The sequence below is a fragment of the Ptychodera flava genome, chromosome 2, assembly GCF_041260155.1.
Source record: "Ptychodera flava strain L36383 chromosome 2, AS_Pfla_20210202, whole genome shotgun sequence".
Taxonomy (NCBI): Eukaryota; Metazoa; Hemichordata; class Enteropneusta; family Ptychoderidae; genus Ptychodera; species Ptychodera flava.
Window position 1 is genome coordinate 15,572,089 of NC_091929.1, and position 14,834 is coordinate 15,586,922.

The 14,834-nt window shown below is 39.0% G+C and overlaps 1 protein-coding gene across 1 annotated transcript in view; it reads left to right on the top strand.

The window, feature by feature from the left end:
• The window catches only part of LOC139115704 (uncharacterized), a 381,257-nt gene that overhangs the window by 118,509 nt on the left and 247,914 nt on the right, over positions 1–14,834 (top strand). The gene's annotated exons all lie outside the window — the stretch shown is intronic.

Here is a 14,834-nt window from a genome sequence, read left to right on the forward strand (position 1 = left end):
CCCCCCTGCGAAGCGATGTCGCCGACGTAAAAACCCCAGCCCCAGCCAGCGTAATTTCCACTCTCATACAGCAGCAGTTACAGAGAAACAGGATAGGTACCGGTACATGTATAGAGATCATTAAAGATATGACTTTTACACCTCTCTGTCCTTGTCTAACGTAGCATTTCTACAACTGTTTCGATAAATAACTGAGCTTTCGTTAACATAACATTCTGCGTGTTTCACGCAGAATTACTCTGAAGTACAAAAAGTAAATGGACGTCTGGCATAATCCGATACGCATTGAAAAAGCGCAGTCCCCGTAACAAAGACATGAGCACACGTGGTTTCCCTCCATTGAGTAGTTTATCCAGGACTAAAAATCCATGTTTGCTGATAAAAAATGTTTATTGTTTTGCAATATCATTGTCCTACATCCTGTCAATTATGTCATGTCAATTGTTGCCTTCATTTTACCAATAGAAATGTAACATGTTCAGTAGTTCGTCGTTATTACAAAAAAATATTTCCCCCGTTGCGCCAAATGCGGGTTTGTAAATCCTGAAGATCTCTGCGTCGAAAATCAACAATTTAAGCTAATGCTAAGCAGACTTAGAAATAATAGTTTAATGGCTGGTCTGCATGCTTCTTTACAACGATTGTTGTGAACTCTTTCCAAGTATTGCAAAGTTGGCCATAATTTGGCTCTGGCTCGCAAGAATGGGGATATTGCGATTTGACGAAGTACACATGAAGCTATAGCCTATAGCATGTTTATAAAAACATCGTGTGGTCACTTAGAAATATACGTGGGACATTCATTTTGCCAAATATCAGTGAACAAGGAATATGAACGGACAAAAGACAAAATTCTACAGTCTCTGTCTTGCGTAGTCTTTTCAGAATTGTTTCAGAGCCTGGTACGCTCGTGTCGCAGAGTCTACATCGCTGACATGTTACAAGTGAACAACTCACATTCACAGACTTGTTGCGAAACATCCGGCCTTGACTATCTTTCAGGAGGGACGTTCACTTTATCTAACAATAATAATTAAAGAATGAAATAATATTGACAAGGTCTGGTCTTTCCAAGTTTTAGTTTATAACTGATCAAAATCCTATGAATTGCATTTTCACTGCGATTTGTGGTTGAATTTCTTTGTGACTGGGCAACGACATTTTGCATACTCCTACTTTTCCCACTTCGTGAAAATGGTATCGCCCATCCAACGCTACACGCAAATATGTACGATTATAGTGAACGCATAAAAATCGATGGTCGCGGTCATGAGAAAAGATCTAACTTGATGTTTCCAAGGTAGCCGAATTGGCCCACTACCTTACCGAGGCTCGGAGGCCAAGTTTGTCTGTCCAGTGTCCGTTTTCAAAATTATCTGATCGCTCACGCATGCACTGTGTTCAGAGAAGTAGTACACAGTGGGACTAAACTGGTCACTAAAACGCTGGAAATTCATTCTCTGTGTGGAACAAAAAGCTAAATAATTAAATTTCATATCTGACATGTCATTAAGTTAAAAATCCAATTCCGAAAATGAAAAATAAATCGCGGAAGTATCAATACCGTCCTCAACTGCGCAACCTGTCAGATCGGGCATTTTGAAGCAAAAATGGCTGCCACGCTTTTACAAATATAAGTATAGCTTGTGTCTACCGGTATTTCTATGCCGCTACGCATGATGCCGCTGTGTAAAATACAATTCTAGGCTTCGGTGTATGATTATGATCGTGCTGCCGTTAGATGGCTTTATCCGACCGAGGAAAGATGACGAGATACGACAATAGTTTTAATATTATAATCGAGGTACACCTAGATTGTATTACAAAGCACCGTCACGTCTCTTTCCATGAGTTCTTGAAGGGACCGGTTGTCAATGTTAGTTCAAACTCAAGTACAGAAATACCATGGTGTGAGAAAGTCATGTCTATAGATGTGATGTAGGATTGCAATGAAGCTCCAGAAATAAATCTAAGACTATCTGCGCCCCTGAAGAATGTACGATTGCGTCGTTTTATGCATTGTTACATTGTACATACAAGTTGTGTATTCCTTTCGGGAATTGAAAACAAGACAGAAATATCATGTACGCATCGACAAATAAAGAAATCAAGAAATATTCGTATCTAACAATGAATGTCTATGAGAGCTCATGAATGTGCACTTATAAAAGTACATGGACATTTGTTCTCCCAATCAATCCAATTGCGTAACAGCATGTACAATACTGCACATTACCAGTAGAATTACAACATTGTCTTTGCTGCACTTGTGTTACGTTTGCCGACAGTGACAAGGATAAGTTATCACTCTTCGAGTGTCAGAGCATCATGTCATTGTCGCTGTAAAGTGACAATGGCGTGATAGATGTCAAGCAACTGACAAGGTAATTTTTAAGAATACATTCTTCCTCTAAATTTAGAGTATGTTGCATCACAACTGAAAGCGTTGTTGACCGCAAACACGAGATTACATATCCATCGAAATTGCCTGGGTTAAAATGGAAGAGCAAAGCGGCGTAAAGCCTGCCTATGGTTGATTTCCGCCAAAGGTAAATTTCTTTTACGTTCACATTAAAATGAAATGCTTCTGTCATGATCTCAAAAAGGAAAAGAAAGAAGATTTAAACCTCGTTTGACGAGTCATTTTTAGCTGATTCATTTTAGAAGAAATATTTATCACTGCAGTTGTTTTCGAAATTACTTTAAACCGTATTGCCACCTTGATGACAACGTTATGTGTTAGGTCATGCAGAGTCAAAAGGTCATCGTACATGTCGTGCATGGCGGCCATGCTTTTGCAATGACGATGCGATCTTCACTTTCTCGATCATTTTGCGGGTTATTTATCTTACCGTTTGCGCCAGTGTTTTCGACCTAACCATATGACATGAATTGCATTTACAACTGTCGCGTTATTTTACCAGTGCGAGACATTGGTGGCAACGGCAGTTCAACAGTTGCCTATAGTATATGCTTTGACTGAGTGCCCACTGGCTAACATGCAACATCGAGCCTTTCGTTGAGTATACTCGATGTCCGTTGTATTAAATGGCCGTTGTCTGTACGATCGACAGCGTAAAACATTTCATGCTTTTTGAATTTAAGTTTCATCTGTCTTAGCCGATGTTCATTTGCACTACGGCCGGCCCATTTATTCTCCTGACAGACAAGCGCAACCCTGGGTGCTTTGCACCCGATAACCCTGCCTCATTGTGTAAAATACCTAAAGCATCGACATGAAAGCAGAACAGTCTAATCATTTCATACATTTTGGCGATGGAATAAACCTTTTAATCATCTGGCACGTCCTGTTATCGCCACATTAGAACCGTTTCACACTTAATACGCTCGCTGAAATAAAAGTGACAAAATCGCCGCCGAGAAACAATAGGTCTTCAGCCACGTTCAAAGAGTATCAGTGGACATGAAACAGGATCGGCATGAAAAATAAAGGATCGGGCGAAAAAATAAAGGATCGGGCGAAAAAAATAAAGGATCGGGGCCGATCCTGCTAAACGGCCTGGGGAGAACACTGAACTGATACATGCTACCTCTTCAAACGGTGCGGAATAAATGTGAGACCGTATTGAGTATCGACTCAGCCCCTTGACTATCACCTGCTCGACAATTATGCAGCGAACGAGTAACAAATTACAACTGCGTAGACATGATTTTTCATAACAACGTACTCGTCAACTGATCACTCTGTTTTATTGCGTGGCTTTCATCTAACGCGTAACACAACGATTATGATAAAAAGGAAAAGACGAAAAATACTAGATCTGGCTTTTCGTAACAAATTTTATTTCCTATGCCTGCCGTCGTTTCTTGGTGTTTTTTAATCCTATGCCTGTGATTAATGGACGCAAGGGTTAAATAGTAATACAGTAATCGGGCAATAATATATATGCATACAGTGTAATAAAAAAGCTCGCAGACACACGAATGAACAGTGTTTCTGTTCATTTTGTCAACAATACCACGACTGTACATACATTTACTATTAGTACTTTTGGTATTTCGATATTCAAAATATTTAAGAAGGAAAGATTTTGATTTCATGTACTAGCAATTACTTTGTGGCATCGGCAATTCAATAATGACTTTCTCATGGACATGAACAGTGAACAACGCATGGTCAACTCGATATCGATAATGCAATGAGTTTAGCTGGGTGGCTTTGGAGCAACAACCACAGTCCCTCCACATATAATCAATCGGTCCTTTCTCCAAATGTTTGCACTATAAAACATCGACCATGCAAAAAGTTGCTAGATGAGGCAACATTTTATCATAATAGACGAAAAGAATTGAAGCGTCTAGAACATGACAAAACGCGACGTAGTGGAGTATTGTATTTACATAACAAAGGCCACTCATGACCTTTCCATTGTGAGATAATGAGCTGCAAGGGTCATGTTTTAGACGTGTCTTAGACGCGTCTCGGACGCCGTCAAAAACCCGCCAAGTCTTAGACGCAAGTTTTGTTGTGTACTGTAGAGATAACTAAATTTGTGTAGGTTTGGTGTGATGTCCTCTGTGGCCACACATCTTGACCAACACATTAAACATGTAGAAATTAAATTAGATTTGTGTAGGCCTTGTGTGATGTTCTATGTGGACACACATCTTGATTACACAGTAAACATGTAGACATAATTAATGTTGTGTTGGCCTGGCGTGATGTCCTATTTGGACACACATCTTGACTCATACAATAAAAATGTAGAGATAATTAATGTTGTGTAGGCCTGGTGTGATGTCCTGTGTGGACACACATTATGACTCGCACAGTAAACATGTAGAGATAATTAATGTTTTGTAAGCCTGGTGTGATGTCCTATGTGGACACACATCTTGATTAGGGACTGGTCAGTTTCTTCGGCCTGGGGGGGGGGGGGCGCGGTGGATTATTTTTTGCCAACGTCAAAAAGTGGCTGACCCCCCCCATTCCAACTTTCGAAAACAGGCTGACCCCCCTATTCCAGCTTTCGAAAACAGGGTGACCCCCCCCCCCTGTGCGCAACAAAGGTAAAACAAAAGGTGGATAATTCAGTGTAAATATATATATATATATATATATATATATATATATATATATATATATATATATATATATATATATATATATAATTTAAATATAATTTTCTGTAATGTAAAGACCACTGAGACAAGGTGTGTAGAGGTCTTTAAACAATAAATTATTACTATTAAACATTCAGTCATTCTGTGTTTTAATGAAATTGTTGTCATGTCAGTTGTACAATAGGAACTTAAAAGTGTCAATTCTAAAGTTTGAATACAGTATTTGAATGAGCTGTGAATGTACTGCACACTTTTTATGCATAACCAGATGTCCAGAACTGTTATAGGAAAAATGTGATTGTGAAATATTAGTGCATGTCGCTTTCTAATACTGAATTCTCATAAAGAAAACAAAAAAAATCAGGATTTTGGCATGCTTTTCATATAAACTGCAGATTTCATAATGATTAGTACACTTTATAAAACATACTTTCAATTTACAGACATCAAGATATTTCTGATACATATCTCTGATAAATTGAAGTACTGCGCCCGACGGGTTTACCGAAAAATATTAAACATCAAGATATCTCTGATATATATATATATCTGATATATGAAAGTCATGCAGCTGAATGGCATGCTGAAAAATATTGTTTGATATTTTAAGAAATGCGCCCAAGGACGTGCAGAAAAGTTTTTAACATACAAGTATGTCAGATATATTATATATGTCTGATATATTAAAGTTTTGCACTAGAGTGGGGTTCCGAAAAATGTCTTATTATTGTTAAAGTTATGCGCCCAAAGGGCGCGCTGAAAAATGCAACTGAATGATGAAATTTGTGGCTGGCACAATGCATTTTTCGCAAGTATGAGCCATGTCAAAATTAAAAAACACACTGACCCCCACTATTGGGCATTTCAAAAACATGGTGACCCCCCTACCACCAAAGTCAAAAACAGGGTGAACCCCCCCCCCATGAATCCACCGCGCCCCCCCCCCCAGGCCGAAGAAACTGACCAGTCCCCTACACAGTAAACATGTAGTGTTGTTTAGGCCTGGTGTGATGTCCAATTTGGACACACATTTTGACCCGAACAGTAAACATGTAGAGATAATTAATGTTGTGTTGGTCAGGTGTGATGTCCTATGTGGACACACATCTTTATCACACAGTAAACGTTTAGAGATAATTAATGTTGTGTTGGCCTGGTGTGATGTCCTATGTTGACGCATATTTTGACTTGAATAGTAAACATTTAGACATAAATAATGTTTGTGTAGGCCAGGTGTGATGTCCTACGTGGACACACATCTTGATTACACAATTAACATGTAGATATAATTGATGTTGTGTAGGCCAGGTGTGATGTCCTACGTGGACACACATCTTCATTACACATTAAACATGTAGAGAAAATTAAAGTTAAGAAGCCTGGTGCGATGTCCTATGTGGACACTTATCTTGACTTACACAATAAACATGTAGAGATAATGAATGTTGTGTTGGCCTGGTGCAGGGTTTGAAATACCCGGTGGTCATGCATCAAAAGACCACCAATTATCTCATTTGGACCACCAGATTCTATTTTGGGTGGTCAATCTTGACCACCAAGTTTTTGGAGGTCACAATAATGCACTGCAGAGCTGTAAATCTTACATGCCTCTCACAGTTTATTGCTAGGAGTATCCAGAAACAATATATTGTCCTCAGAGATAGATATTTTAGCAGCGATGTAGTACACGTCTTGTCTGTTCAATCACAGTCCCTCCATTGTGGAGCAATAATGCAATAATTGTAATGTTATCAACAGTTATTGTCATTTCTTTATTACACAATAATTCTGTTAAAACTTAAAATCTGTAACTCAAGTCCTTTGCATATAATCAGTCAGTCAGTCACTCATGCAGTAGTAAAGATGATCTGTAAATGACTGAAAACTTTCCAGTGGATTTACTGGGCATCCATCATACATGTAAACCATCTTATCACGTGTGAAATGGTTCCAAAACAGCATGTACAGCCCACTATTCGCCCCCATGGAACCCAACCTCCAAAAGAATTACACTATGATATGACTTATTTTTTTGACCACCAAATTTTGCAATTGACCACCAAAATTTGAATCTGGTGGTCAAACTTGACCACCAAACAAAAAAATAAATTTCGAACCCTGTGGTGTGATGTCCTACGTAGACACACCTCTTGACTCTCACAATAGGGCCGTTCACATTGCTCAGAAAAGACAAGGCCCTTTTCCTAGCCTGGTACGTGGTTGGCCAAAAAAAACAAATGTGAACAAGAAAGACACAGTGGCTTTAAATTTGTTGAGTCAATCAACAACTATCTTCCACTGCATCAGGAAGAAAACAACACACGAATCGACAACACGATCCAGGCAGCCAACGATACAATCAACGAAATCAGCGACGCTGGTGAGAAGAAAAAGGCAAAACAGCTACTCACCAAGCACATCGAATCAGCGAAAAGAAGCATAAACAAGGCACATCGCCAAAACAAACGTACCAAGAGTTGGACAAAATCCCATACCAAACGGCCCTTTTCAGGGCTACCAAATTCTCCAAAAAGAGAACTACCGAAAAAAACAATAAATAAACATCCATTAGATGAAAAGTCAAATTGGACTCCACGAACAACACAAAAAACAAAAACTTGAAAGCTATCTGAAGCTGCTAAACTCGCACTTTTAGAGATACCCTTTCAAACAATGAAACAAATCATTTCGCGTGCCCAAAGAATCGCGATAAACCAGCTTGCAAACAATAGACAAATTACCATAAAAACCCTTCGACAAGGCTAGGGGTATCGTCATTGTCAACACAAAAGATTACGTACACGAATGCGAAAGGCAATTACGAAATGGTTTGTATATTATCATTGACGGAAAGACGGTGTGCACGTATCGCTCAATTGAGAGTCAGCGTACGTGTGTAATCGTTACTGACAGACAAGAGACACTGACACTTCAGAGATGTCGTTATGCTTTACCACTGAATTTCTGGAGCCCTACAACCTTGATTTACTTCTTCAGTTACAAATTAATAGTGACTGTAGGCCCTAGAGTTTATTTTCCCTTACAAAAATGGGGTCTTGGCAGGAGAGCGACAGGAGAGCTGCAGGAGAGCGACAGGAATGCTCTGGGACTAAAGCTGCAGAGTTCCAGGGCAGATTTCTGGCCCGCAGAATCTGCCCTGCTAGCTGGGCAGATCACTTTCTTACAAATCTGTCCGGCAGAGCGGCAGCAAATTACTTGACTTGTGCAGCATCTCTGCAGGAACATTAGTGGCCTAATAATTGTGGCTGATCAGATATATCTAACAACAAATCTGGCCCGTAGAGCGACAGAAAATGATAGGAGTGGAGCAGCATCTCTGCACTTTGCATTTTGGCTATCAGACTTTCATGTATGCATATAGTTGCACACTAGAGGCGATCAGTAATATTTGCTGTGGTATTGTCTATCACAAATATAAAAACATAAAATAAAAATAAATGAAGTTTGCAGATGGTTACGTATGCCAAAGCGATTACATATGAACGTGAGCGTTGGTTTGCAGTGGTAACAGTTCATTCACAGTGTGATCATGTGTGATTGAAGCGATCGAGCTATCAACTGCTAAAATGGGTATTCAGATGATTAACAATGCTGTTTCATGAGTACACTATAGCTTATAGGCAGCCACAAAAGATTCCTATGAAAATGTTTTCCTGGCTCATCAGGTAACTTTTTGAGCCAAGGATAAATTAATCCGTAAGAAAATTCAATATTAAATTCATGGCAGCAGCAAAAATCTCTCAAAAATCGGCCGTAGTCCACGAAGGAAATAATAATTGATAACAAATTAAACAATAACATTTCATTGCTTGCTTGTAAATATAGGATTTACATCACGTTTGTGACAATATTTGACCTTATAAATTATCTCATCGACAATTATTTCCAAAAACATCAATTGACTTTGATCAGTGCAGTTACTAAATTGCCGACTTTTGAATTTTTAAGACACGGAATAAATCTTGTAAATCCATTTTCCTTATTACCTTCTCAGCCGATGTACGGATGTACCCCTGTACACGGAACTTTAATATGTGTAACCTGAACGCTAAAAAAAAAACATAAGCAAACACAAATTTACATAGTTGAACTGATGCGTTGGTTTCCTTATCTCACTCTGTCGTAAAGAAAACCATTTTCATTGAAACTCGGGTCCCGTAAAACCGAAAAGGCACACTATAGTTCAAGTAGTACAGTACCTAAGGTTTTGTACGGTACACCATGGATATGGGTACACAGTTATCACAGCGGCATACAGAGCTATGCTACGTACGTAGGGTTTCACCACTATATTCTGACATCGTGTCGCGACTTCGTCATGGTCACAGGAGCTCTCAATGCACAGTTGCTAGGATAGTCGATCAAACGCTCTAGATTTTCCATAAATTTTCATCAGTTTACTTTTTTAAACGCATTTGAAGTCCGCTGTACTTCATGCCATGGATGTGTTCATGCTATATGTACACTGCAACGATCGCGATGCGAGGACTTTGTACCGGAAGTAATAGTATCACGCATGATGACATCATAGATCATGTGAAGACTTCGTTATGATTGGTCAGATCGGTAAAACAAACACAGGTCAAATCTTGGCGGCAAATTTTGGACAGTTACGACCTTTGAATTACTGAGTGAATCGTCGCTGATTTTTCCCTATAATTTTGACAAAATTTCGCCTAAATTTGCTGTTTAACACCATAGTGACAACTTCATACACGCTAACTATGTATGTACAACATATAAGCAATGTTTACGACGTGTAAAAAGTCATTGTCGTCATGATCAGCTTGTGGAGATCGGCTTGTCGCTTTGAACAATGGTCATATCACCATAACATCTCCGTGGATCTAGGCGATCGTGTAAATTTCGGTAAGTAAATTTTCGATTTGCCTTCTGTGCGACTTGAAGAAGTAGTTTTTGACTGTTTTTGTTCAGCGCAATTCTCGAGTAAAACTGTTCAATTGTGTGAATGAAGAGCTAATAAATTGGTATAAATCGTGAGGTTGAGCCTAGAGTGTACAACGATAGAGGGACCGTGGTACAGTGTACACAAAAATGGAGTACGTGCTGATAGTCTACAATAATATATCTTCTCTCTTGCATTGGCCAAGGTAAAACTTTTGCTCATGTATACAAATTTCCCCAATGTACGATATAAAACAAAAAGAACAATACGTATAGGAATTGTTGGATACGAATTAAGTTCTCAAACTCTTGACCGAGTGTGTACCTGCCTAGTACATGTATTCCAAACTTACTTCTGTGACATCAATATACGTATCTGATTATTCTGAACGCTTTGTCCTTAAATTGAAGTTTATTTTAAATTTTATATCAACGCATTTGACATGTCTTCATATGTAACCTGTAGATATTTGCTGGCATATTGTAAGGGGAATCAATGATTAATTTTCAATATTTCATTACAATATTTCATTGAAGTTCTACATGAACTCTTTCATCACAAAATAAAATTATATTGCATTTAATGCTGTAACCTTTTGATAAGCAACTTAGATACAAGCTCAGTACAAAGACCTACCTTTTTTCTTGCTATGTTTCAATTTGGCATTACAAAGTTCATGTAGATATGCAATGAAGTGTACTCAAGCCAAGTGAGTGTTACATAGTAAACTGTACAACTTTAACGGAATTACTGGATAAATCATCTGCAAATTAAATGTTGTTTTATGTCATTGATTCTACTATCCTAGTTTGAAGCAAATTGCAAGATGAACAGATTGATACTAGACTAGTACTACAAATCACATTTTGACATTCACAAGTTGAGGGAACAATTTTTTTATTTTATGAATACTTCACAGTCTTCAATGTTTGATGACTGTTGAACGTGTCAAAATTTTCAATCACAATGTGGATTCTAACTTGCATACATGTATGTAGCTCTTTACATTAACAATTTTGTCATAAGCTCATGATGAACTTTATATCTGACTTGAATTTTTTCATATTTTTTCCAGCTTACGCATGGGACAACTTCAAGATGACAAGTCAAGCAATAACCAAAGCTGTAACAGACAAGTACAAGTCTTTCAAAATAGTCCGTCGTTGTAACAATGTGTAGTTAAGGACTTTACGGACACTTGAACTTTTTTTTTAACGTTAAGTATTATATCCGTCATGTTGATTGGCTTTAAAAATATGGTGGATTAAATTTTATTCCTACCAAATTTTTAGCCCTTGCATTCCTTTTTTTCTGGGCAGCAGAGTGGTGTAAAGTTGTAAGGTGATGGCTTTCAGCTTGTTGGAGTAACTGTTATTCAGAGTGCAGAAGGTAGGTTGATTTTGTATGGCAGAGCAGCAAGCCAGCCTGCCTGGCAGAGCAGCAGCTAACCTGACCAGCAGAGCGGTAGCTAACCTGCTCGGCAGAGCGACAGCTAACCTGCCCGGCAAAGCGGCAGCGAAACCGTCCAGCAGAGCGGCAGCTAACCTGCCCGGCAGAGCGACGCCTAACCAGCCCTGCAGAGCGGCAGCTATAACTGTCCAGCAGAGCGACCGCTAACCTGTCCTGCAGAGCGACATTAATCTTTCCGGGAGGGATCCAGCAAACCTAATTTGGTTAGCAATGCCACGCTCTCCCGGAAAGATGGTCCTGGAGAGCTCCTGGACCACTGCGGGACCTTTTTCTGGAGAGCTCCAGAAAATCTTGTTGGGAAGGCTAAAATTTTCATAAGGGTTAGCATGTCTGCAACAGGAAACAAACTTGTCAACGGTCGATGGTTTGTGTTTACCGTAATTCGAACCTAGCTGCCCGGACGCAGCTGTCAACATTCTTGATAAGTTACGGACGACCGTCTGTCTGTTACCAAATGTCGATCTCTTTGTCCCATATGCAACATCAAATCACGTTTGACACCTTTTTTTGTTGTGAATTATTTAAAAATAAACTTGCGAAGTACACTTTTTGTCCGTCACTGACAAAAAAACTTGCTGGTGCACGGTAATCAGCTACCCATAAGCATGTCATTTGTACACGGCGGTTGGTTCAAATAGGGTATCGGATAGCGTATTGGCCGGTGTGAAAGCGTATAAGCCAAAATTAAAGCGTATCGGCCCCGATACGCTAAAACCCTCTGGGAGAACACTAGATTGTTATTTCAATAAATGTAGATGAAAGACCATGATTGCACATGCAAAATACGGGATAGTGGAATGATTGTTGTGTGTATATAGAAACAGCAAATTATCGCCCAATCTAGCGGGCGCTTTCTCCATAGCATTAAACATGGGGATAATCTATGTACAGTGTTGGAAACTGGCCAAAATATTTGCCAGACATCAGGACTGGTAACTTTCAAAACTTGCCTGTCCTGCCAGAAAGTTGCCTGTCCTGAATTTTTGACAAATCCATTCATTCAAAAAAACACAAAACCATTATGTTCTTCAAACTGTGAACAACTTTATTTTCGACATGAGTATTAACTGTGATCTTACAACTGTTCTGAATTCCACTGTTTGAAATGAATTCTAATCCGGACTTGAATACATAATTTCTACAACAACAATGCTGATAACACTCTGATTAATTAATTAGTTAATTCAAACCACTTTGCTCATATCACTCAAACAGTTAAAGGTTTAAGTTCACAATAGCGGTTTTAACAACGGGGAAAACAATTTTTTTTTAATTTGTCTCCATTTTATGCCACTTTATCGTATAAAACCAAGATGCAATCTGTCATCGAATTGGTACTACAATCATTCCGTTTTTAAGGTCTATGCTACAATCAACCAAACTGAAAAGATTGCTGAGCAATACAGAAAACATCATCTGGCAAAGAAAATCAAAAACTGAGAGAGCTGCCATATAAGTAATCAAAGTTGGCGGCATGAATTAAGTAAACCAATACTCTCCTCAGACCAAACCAATTTCAAAGGCCGTTTACGGCAAATATTGTTAACGAAACGATGAAACCTCGGAATGGCTAAATACAGAGAAACAGATTTATTTCTCGAAGCAGCCCTTCACAACATGCTTTTCAAACAACGGAAAGCAGGCACCAATATCGACCCGAAATCTATTACAAAGTCCACGAAAAATTGACACAAAATTAAAGTTTGGATAATCGATTTAAACGCCTAAAACAAACTAATCGTTGACAGATTAGTACAACATTTACTGTTAACATAACGAGCACTAGCAACGCTCAAAATATGCCCTAAAACAAAAATCCTTATAAGCGTCCAGAAACTCCGGTCGATGCTGGGTCATGTTAATTATAATATGACACCACGCACCGGATCGCTCACTATAGAGTCAGTCAATAGTGGCTAACTCTCTCAATAACGAATCTGGCTTCTCCTCCTCGAGGACGAAGATGACTTCATCACACAACCAAGCGGATGGGATACAAAACAGAGAGCGACTGATGAAGGAACCCCATTTTTGGTTCCGAAACACCGTTAAGACGAATCACTCAATCAACAAACCTGTTTACCGGGGACCCAAATCACATGACTAAGGGTCAAAGCACTATCGATTCGTGTCTCGCCATGTATTCCACACAAAATCATTAGTAAATGTAATGATCCTTTTATTCACCATATCGTAATACTAAACAATCTTGGTAGAGCCTATGTGTGGAGTTGCCCTCATTTTCCTTTATATCCTTCATGTCTTTACATCTTTCCTTAATATCTTTATATTTATAGCACTGGCTGATATCGCGCAAATCTCACTCAGTGTGAGATTTACTAGTATGAGCGACTTCCTGTTTACCTATGTTTACATGTCTCGCTTGCATTGCGTTCCGGCGTCACACAGTTGCACAGTTTCAGTAGCATAAGCCCGTCGAAGTCAGACGTATTGGTATACAACATTTCGTTTATTTTACACAACATCTAGAAGCAGCTGATCGATGAGATTACTGGGTATGCCGTATGGGCTACTATCGAGAGCCCGACACACGGACGTGGAAGTACAATTTTCCTCCCGTCCGACTGAAAAGTTACCCGTCTCGGACGGGAGGACGGGCGGTAGTTTCCAAACGCTGCTATGTATATGATAAAGATAGTTATGTCAATAAGTGTAGATGAGAGACCATGACTGCATATGCTAAATATGGGATAGTGGAGAGATTGTAGTGTGCATGAAGATAGTTATTTCAATAAGTGTAAATGAGAGACCATGACTGCACATGTAAAATATAAGATAGTGGAGAGATTGTAGTGTGCATGAAGATAGTTATTTCAATAAGTGTAAATGAGAGACCATGACTGTACATTCAAAATATGGGATAGTTGGAGTGATTGCAGTGTGTTTGTGGATAGAAATGTCAATAAGTGTAGATGAGAGACCATGATTGCATATTCAAAATATTAGAAAGTTGAATTGATTGTAGTGTATATGTGGGTAGTTATGTCAATAAGTTTAGATGAGGGACCATGACTGTATACATTCAAAATATGGGATAGTTGGATTGATTGTGGTGTGCATCTACAGGTAGATAGTTATTTCAATAAGTGTAGATGAGAGACCATGACTGCACATTCAAAATATTAGAAAGTGGGAGTGATTGTAGTGTGTATATAGATAGTTATTTCAATAAGTGTAAATGAGAGACCATGACTTCACATTCAAAATATTAGAAAGTTGGAGTGATTGTAGTATGTATATAGATCCCCACCCAGGAGTGATGGGTACCTGGTAGGACAGAGGTTGTTATGTGTGCGTTTAGCTCTGCTGCGCTTATTGGCTGCACATGTGA